General features: G+C 46.0%; 1 non-coding gene across 1 annotated transcript; it reads left to right on the top strand.

Moving 5' to 3' along the window:
- Positions 1-119: 119 nt before the first annotated feature.
- Positions 120-189, top strand: TRNAT-UGU (transfer RNA threonine (anticodon UGU)). Its single transcript has one exon. It is a non-coding gene; the product is annotated as a tRNA-Thr (tRNA).
- Positions 190-8,870: the final 8,681 nt, after the last annotated feature.

Here is an 8,870-nt window from a genome sequence, read left to right as displayed (position 1 = left end):
TGTTTCGTGCTCGTACTCTAAAAGAGGACGTACGAGATGGCCGCAAATCGCCTGCCCCAAAATGACAAAGGCGAGCGGTGATGCAACCCAGGAAAGAATGGTGGTTCTTGTCAGACGATGGGGTAGCTCAGTGGGCAGAGCATCTGCTTTGTACGCAGAAGGTCCCGGGTTCAATCCCTGGCAGCGTCTCCAAGCGGCGCCGGGTGAGATTTCCTGTCTGAAATCCTGGAGAGCTGCTGCCAGTCGGTGTAGATGATACTGAACTGGATGGCCTGACTCGGTAGAAGGCAACTTCCTGTGTTCCCACACCAGCATCTGCTTGGTGTCTGCAAGCCATGGAGTTACACAGAACACTTGGCAACTTTTGCCCTGTTCTGCCCAGAGAAGAGTTCTGTGAAACTTGAAAGTTTGCCTATCATAAGCTAAGGCGAGGTGGCCGCTTCCAATGGTGCCATGAGAGTGGGAGACAGAGCGATTTCTGGCCTATGTGGGGCCCGATCCACCCAATCCTCTTCTCGCATGCCCCACTGAAATAAATGGGAGCTGCACAAGGGCAGGAAGTTTGCTAGCTTGTGAGGCCTTCAAAGCTTGCATGGCCCTACCCACCCAGGGCCGGGCGCTGAATGTGGCCCTGCAGGCCTCTCTGTCTGGCCCTCGGAACTCTCGCCACACCATACCCCTCCCTGGCCCTGTTTCGCACCCCGCGTGTTTTTCTTTGGCTGTAATGCTGCCTTGAACTCTGATCATGCCTCTTGTTTGTCTGGATGAAGGATAGAGAGGGCTACGTGTGTGTGTGTGTGTGTGTAGAAAGTCGGCTGCTGTACAAAGGGAAAAGTCACATCTGTTGGTCCACTTACGTTTGCTTTTGGCCCTGTCTGCTACTGGCCTGTGGCCCTCAGAAGGTAGCTCAGAAAGGAATGTGGCCCTTGGGCCGGAAAAGCTTCCACACTCCTTACTGAAGACTTATCATCCCTTTATTTGCTGGCTGAAGACATTATTTGAAGAGCGGTGTTCCAATCATCTCAGTTTGTTCTTGTGAAGGAAAAACAACAAGTTTTGAGCTCTCATGGCTGACACGCTAATGCATGAAAACGGGGTGACTGCATTCTCGATAGCCTCACCTAGCAGCCAAATGGTATGGCAGACTGGCTAGGGATAGGGAGCAGGGCAGTGAGCTTCACGGTCTCTTGTCTTCAGGGAGCACTTGCCACATTGATCTCTCTGCAAGGGTTGCTACGTGGTGTTCCATGATGTGTCACAAAGGATTCTGGGATGTGTTCTGAGGCGCAAGCTCAATGCACAACCCTCTGGAGTTCACTCTTGACCCAGCCGAGTGCTGAACATGTACCAGTAGGCCAGCGGTCCCCAAAACCTTTCCCTCCGCGGATCCCATGAAAATCTCTGATGGCCCTGGTGGACCACTTGACGATTTTCAATTGTAACGTGCTGCGCAAGACACTGGATGGTTTTTATTTCTTTTATTTCTAATAGTGCGTGTCATTGTGTTACCATTTGCATGCCGTAAAATGGCAGCACATGAGAAGAGATAAAAGATGCAATAACATTACCATTAAAAACGCGAGGAGTATTTGGTGCAGACGCGCCACAGAACGCCTGGATGAAGCTCGCAGACCACTGGTGGCCTGCGGACCACACTTTGGATACCCCTGCCATAATTTATGTATTTATTTATTATATTTCTGTACCGCCCAATAGCCGTAGCTCTCTGGGTGGTGCACAACATAAAAACATCCAATATACAAGTAAAAACATATATCTTGAAAACAATATACCAAAAGTAGTAGAACATAATTAAACATATAAACAACTACAACACAAGCCTAAAAATATTAAAACGTATTAAATCAGTTAAAAGTATTAAGATGTTAAGTAATTAAAATTACTAAAATATTAAGAGTGTAAGTGCAAATGTAGGTGTTACAATAGATGTTAAAAATGTTGTTAAAATGTTGTTAAAAAGCCTGGGAGAGCAAAAAGGTTTTTACCTGGCGCCGGAAGGACAGCAATGTTGGCGCCAGGCGTACCTCATCAGGGAGAGAGTTCCATAGTTCGGGGGCCACCACAGAGAAAGCCCGTTTTCTTGTTGTCACCTTCCGGGCTTCTCTCTGGGTGGGCCTCCGAAGGAGGCCCTTCAATGTTGAACGCAGAGTACGGGTAGGTTCATATCGGGAGAGGCGTTCCGTAAGCTGCCTAAGTCTGCCTTGTAAGGTGCCAGGCTATGGTCTGAAGGCACATGAGGTCAGCTGAAGCTAAGCAGGGTCAGGTCTGGTCAGTCCCTGGATGGGAGACCGCCGGGGAGCCATATGGAAGCCGCCTTGGGTTTCTATCTTGAAAAGAAAGGCGGGGTATAAATGTAATAAATAAATAAATAAGGTGCCCTGTAGGAGAAGATTGCTCCATGATAGATAAACGAAAGCCAAAGCAGTTATAAAACAGCATATTGGGCACACTGAACTCCAAGAACATTTGGGGTTGGCTACCCCGACCCAGACTTTAGGGATAATATGGCGGCATTTGTACCTACAAATTATTTAATAGAACTGACTATCCCTAAATATAGGAAAGCTTTTAGGGTAGCCACGTTGAATGTTTTACCTTCCACTTTCCTGGAAGGCAGATTTTAAGAGAGTGCCCTACTAAGAGAGCCTGCACCCTTGTGGTTCAGGAGAAGGGGAGACAATTTTGTTGTTGTTATGTGCCTCCAAGTCGACTGCGACTTATGGCGACCCAATGAATCAGCGACCTCCAAGAGCATCTGTCATGAACCACCCAGTTCAGATCTTGTAAGTTCAGGTCTGTGGCTTCCTTGATGGAATCAATCCATCTCTCTTGTTTGGCCTTCCTCTTTTTCTGCTCCCTTCTGTTTTCCCCAGCATGATTGTCTTTTCTAGTGAATCATGTCTTCTCATGATGTGTCCAAAGTGTGATAACCTCAGTTTCATCATTTTAGTTTCTAGTGATAGTTCTGGTTTAATTTGTTCTAACACCCAATTATTTGTCTTTTTTTGCAGTCCATGGTATCCGCAAAGCTCTCCTCCAGCACCACATTTCAAATGAGTTGATTTTTCTCTTATCCGCTTTTTTCACTGTCCAACTTTCACATCCATACATAGAGATCGGGAATACCATGGTCTGAATGATCCTGACAATTAGCCATGTGTTATTCTATTGCTCGTTTCATCACGATGAGCCATTTTTATTACTCGGACGCTAACAAAGACTCCTGGCAGATCCAACATTTTATCTAGAGCGCTTGTTGTCTGACCGGAACCCCCGGGTCACGACGAAAGTGGCCAGCTTCCTTGCAGCTGCTGCTGACTGTTGGAGAGTAATGATTATATTAATCTTTTCGTAATTTTAATCTTTAATGTTTTCATGCTCTACAAGGAAATCTTTGTGGTTTGCTTGGTTGTATAATGTACAAGAGTAACATTATTTTACTTTCTATTTTGCACTTCATGTTGTACATTCTGTACGGCCTGGTCTTTGATAAATAATCAAAGATAATCAATCAATCAATCAATCAAACTGGTATTTGATAAATAATAATCAAAGATAAATAATCAATAAATAAATCAATCAAATCATGATTGATTTGATCAGGCCTAGGGGCCAAATATGGCCCTCCAGGCTTTTTTATCTGGCCCTTGGGACTCTCCAAGCCACACCTCCTCCCCAGGCCATGCCCCTCTTCCCAAGCCGTGCCCCCTCACTCGTCCTGCTCCATATCCTCGTTAAGAGCTTTTGCCTGAACAGAATAAGCCCTTGAACTCTGCTTGCCTGGATGTCCTCACTTGCCATTTCCTTCATTTCCCTGCTTTCCTTCAGTGATGTCATTAGGCAGTCAATTCTGATAGGGTGCACAGAGTTGCAATGTCGTCTTAAGCAGCACACCAGGAAGAGAGGGATTCGTGAAGGGGGATGTTTCAATACGTTCAAAGTACTCTGATGCCATTTTAAACAGCCATGGCTTCCCCCTGAGAATCCTGGGAACTGTAGTTTGTAAAGGGTTCTGAAAGGAGACCCCTCTTTCCCTCACAGAGCTACAGTTTCCAGAGTGGTTTAACAGTCCATCCCTCTTCCCAGGGAACTCTGAGAATTATAGCTCTGTGAGGAAAAGAGAGATCTCCTAACAACTCTCAGCACCCTTGACAAACTAAACTTCCCAGGATTCTTTGGGGGAAGCCATGAGTGCTTAAAGTGGCCTCCTTCATAAGAGGAGGAATTCGCTCAGCCCAAGGCAGTGTTAGAGGAGGACCTAGTTGAAGTGCTCCGTTGTCACCAGCGGATGTGCTAGCTGATGTGCAGGCACCAGCAGACAATGACAGATTTTCAGTCTATTAGTGGGAGTGCTCGCTTGCTTGCTTGCGCAGGCCCATTCAGAGAAACCTTCCCCACACACATAGGAAACCTGCCGCAAGCCTACTTCAAGGGTCTCAAGGGGCATGTCTAATTGCTGCAACAACATAGCTTGAGGAGACATGCTTAGTTATCCTGCCTAGAAATGCAGAGCCCTGTATAATCTGTAAATGGATCTATGGAACGTTCTAAGCTGAGATCTCACATGAAGCGTAATGGAGAGCCACATACTGGCGAGTCTGAGTTTGAATCCAACGGGCTTGGCCAGAGGGGTTTAAATGTATGGCCCACATGTGGCTTTAGACTATGATGAGTTACAAAACATCTCAACTTTGATATGCTAGTCAAAGAAGGCACGGATGTTTTTATTGTCGGCTCTACCAAGGGGGTACATTGCAGGCCGCGGAGGCTCCCCTGGGGACGGAGCCGGTTTGATCATCAGCTACTCTTGGCCACATCAGCGGCTGGGTCTCTTTTTTCTGTGTTTTCAAGTGGTCTGGGATCTTTAAGCATTCTTATATCCAGGGAAACGTTGTCTTGATGGGAGGTGTTTCCTTTGCAGATCTCATTGTCTTTCTGTGGATCCAAGTTCCTAGGTAAGGACAAAATAACCAAGGGGGGGGGGAGAAGTGGGATATTAAGGGTCCTTCCTCTGAGGTCCAGAATACCTTTCCGATGGGCTCCACCCCTTACCTAGTCCTTAAGATCAGAAGGAGAGGCCTTTCACTTAGGGTACAAGCAGGGTCAGCTGCCCCAAGAGAGGGGTCTTCTCGGTGATGGCACCCAGTGTATTTATTTTATTTTATTTATTCCTATCCCACCCTTCCTTCCAAAACCTCCCACAGAAGCCCAGGGCAGCAAACACAATAATAAAACAATGCAATTAAAACTCTAAAAAAAGGTTTGTTTTTTAAAAAAAGAAACTTCAAAAAGATAGCTAAAAACTCATAATACTGCAATTAAAACTGAAAAACAAAAGTTTAAAAAACAAATCTAAAAGACAGGAAGATTGTGGGGGGGGTGTCTCCATTCCCTTGGACCAACTGGAGGCGAGTGTCTTGTTTTGTAGATGTTTTTAGGTTTTTATCGCCTGTTTGTCGCCGTGGGCTCCTTCTGGGAGGAAGGGCGGAATATACATTTAACAATGACCACCGTAATCTGCAAGGGGGACACTACATGAATTCTAAATCACGTGGGGAGCCCTACGCAAGTAGAAAAGTCCTCCTGCTTCAGATGTTATTCCAGCAATTGGTGGAGGACAGCAACGGAGCAACCATGCGCATCCCTCAATCTCCCTCCCTGTGTGAGAGATGAGAATGCCTGAATAGGGCTCTAGAGAAGGGGTGACAAACCTCTCAGGCCCTCCACAGGACGTTGGACTACAACCTCCATCATACCCCTGACGATGGGCCATGCTGGCTGGGGACTGATGAGAGCTGAACAACATTGGGAGGACCATGGGTTCTCCATCCCTGCTTTAGACAATGACTTTATCAGTGTGACCATCATTTTGCCCCAGATCCCTATAATATTTGATATTAAAGGTATGTAGTCTCCCGACTCACTCTTTCTGTTTTAACAAATGCTTTATGGAAGGTAGAGGATGTTTCAGCAGGCACATGGGATCCTACTGTCTGTGTGATCAAAGCTGACTTCAGCTAGGGATGCTGTTCACTAAAGAGAGGTGGTTCTACCATAAGAACATCAGAAGAGCTTGGCTGATGGATCCGGCCAGTGGCCCATCTAGTCCAACACCCTGCCTCGCAGTGGCCACCCCAGATGCCTCTTCTGAGAAGCCCGTAAGGAGGACCTGAGTGCAACAGTAACTCTTCCCACTTGAGATTCCCAACAACTGGCATTCAGAGGTATATTGCCTCCAACGTTGGAGGGAGAACATACCACCTGATGAGGACAGGAAACCAAAAAGCTTTCCTTGAGTTGTGCACTGATTAGGGTATTTTTGCTTGCAACTGAACTAGGTCCCTTCAAACTAGTGTTTTAGCTAGATCATAGATCATGGAATAGTAGAGTTGGAAGGGGCCTGTAAGGCCATCAAGTCCAACCCCCTGCTCAATGCAGGAATCCAAATCAAAGCATTCCCGACAGTTGGCTGTCCAGCTGCCTCTTGAATGCCTCCAGTGTCGGAGAGCCCACTGCCTCTCTAGGTAACTGGTTCCATTGTCGTATGGCTCTAATCATGCTGGTCTATGTACCGTAATAAACTTTATTCTATGCTGTATGGCTCTAACAGTTAGGCAGTTTTTCCTGATGTCCGGTCGAAATCTGGCTTCCTAGTTTAAGCTAGTTTAAGAGCGGATCCACAGAGAGGAAGCATCACTCGTACTTCTCGCTCAGGGACATGGAGCCATTTCCTGAAGTCTGCAAGAGAGGACCTGGGACAGAATGTTTCCATTGTGGTTAAAGTTTACCCCACCTTTCCCCTGACCTTTACTCATTTGTTCCGGCCAATTAACAGAGATAATCCAGGGCTGAATGCAAACTTTACCTTTATGTCAAATTGCTTAAAGCTGTTTTAAACAGAAGATAAGAGGCATTGGCGATGGAGGTGCGTGGGTTAGATGACCTCCATGTAGGGGTGGGGACAAATTCAATTCAGTTTTCATTTAAAGGCGAATTTCCCTAATTTGCACTTTCTGAAGCAAGACACAAACTGAAACTCAGCCATCCCTGGAAATTTGCAGTTTTCTGAATTTTGCAAAGCAGTTCTCCGGTCAAGTGATGTGTACAAAAATGTACCTACTAGGGTAAAATATGCATGTAAATGTATATACCAGTTAAAATTACCTTCAAAAATAAGGGAGCATTGCTTTGCAAAAATGTATATATTTGGCAAAAAAAAATGTGTACATTAGGAGTACTAAAATGCTGATGAATTTTCATGAGGCCTTTTTTTTTTAAAGTAAACTGATGGAGAAATGCAGAGAACTGAACTTAAGTCTGGAAAAATTAGAAACCAAAAGACACAAAGTTGACAGATCTGCCATCCCTCCTACCAAGGTCCCTATCAGTTTTATGGTTCTAAGAAGCTATAAGGTCTTAATATTCAGATGTCTTGTGTGTTTTTAGCTGATCCAAAAAACGTGAACCACCCATCCCTAAATTCCAGTGCTGCTATAAATATCAGTGCCACAGTGGTTGAGCATGTGCATGCAAAAGGTCTCAGGTTAAATCCCTGGCATCTCTGGGTAGAGCTGCCGAAAACCCTGGACAGCCATTGCCAATCAGTGTAGACAATACTGAGGTAGATGCACCAATGGGTCTAATTCATTATAAGGCAGCTTGTTCACTTCCCTCATGTCCACGGTGAACCGCCCAGCGGCGGTTGTTTTTCATCTTATTCCTAAGCACTTCTGACCTGCGCAGTCTGACTCTCTGCATACATTGTGCTCTGCATAATCTATGCAGACTATTTATGCAGTTACGACTGGCATATATCGATGGGCCGATTGATGTCCATTTCACCTTTTGAATTAAGAGATGGCAATATCAGTTCTCGCGTACAAATCCTGACATAAAAAAGTTCAGTCTCTTGTGTTCGTCTTCCATAACACATAAAAAGGTAAGAAAGTCATCCTGCTGCAGTTCTTTTGGCCACAGACAGGTGCCACTACGAACTATAGTGTGAGGCGAAATGGTGGATGGGTGGCTCAGCCAAGCCACAGAGGGACAGTCTGGACAGGCTGCAGCAGCCCCCCAGCTTCACTGGCTCCTCAGTGTGCCAGTCCTGGGGCCCTGCCTCTAGGATCCAGATCCCCAGGCAAGCTGGTGCTGCTTCTGACCATCTTCCTCCTTCCTGTGCTGTTTCTCCTGCCAGACCAGCTCTTCACCCTAATTGCCCGGGCAGCAGCACAAGGTCTACGCCTTTTGTGATCCTCCCTGCCCTTTTCCTTTGTCCCCCTCCCCAAGGAGAAATGGAGGGGGGATTGCAAAAGGCTTTTGGCGACCTCTAAGGGGATGATCTGGTGATCTGGACAAGCAGGGCGGGTGAGTGGAGCGAGCAGGGACAGCAGCCCCTAGTACTATAATGTCTCCATATATCTGTTAGCGCAAGTGCTTCATGTTTACTTTAACTATTTTAGATAAAACACAGGGATGTTGTGATTTTCTTGATAGAAGGCAATTTCCCACAAACACACATTTTGTCCCGCCCACCCCTGGTCCCAGATGGCTTACAAAATGGAAAGAAGCCAAGGTGGTGTACTTGGACCAGGTAGATGACGGTTCAAATCCCTGCCATGAAGCTCACTGGGCAACCTTAGGCTGGTCCCTGTCTCTTAGCCTAACCTACCTCACAGGGTTGTTCTGAGGATTAAATGAGTAGGGGGGGAAAGAACCATGTATGCCACCTTGAGGTCCTTGGAGGAAAGCAAGATATAAATGCAATGAATAAATTACTATATATTTTGGAAAGTTGTTTGTTTGCTGTGCATTGGAACACCTCTTAAGATATCATAATCAAATTTTGTGTG

The sequence above is a fragment of the Rhineura floridana genome, chromosome 22 (genome assembly GCF_030035675.1).
Source record: "Rhineura floridana isolate rRhiFlo1 chromosome 22, rRhiFlo1.hap2, whole genome shotgun sequence".
Classification (NCBI taxonomy): Eukaryota; Metazoa; Chordata; class Lepidosauria; order Squamata; family Rhineuridae; genus Rhineura; species Rhineura floridana.
This window is presented reverse-complemented; position numbering and strand designations above follow the sequence as displayed.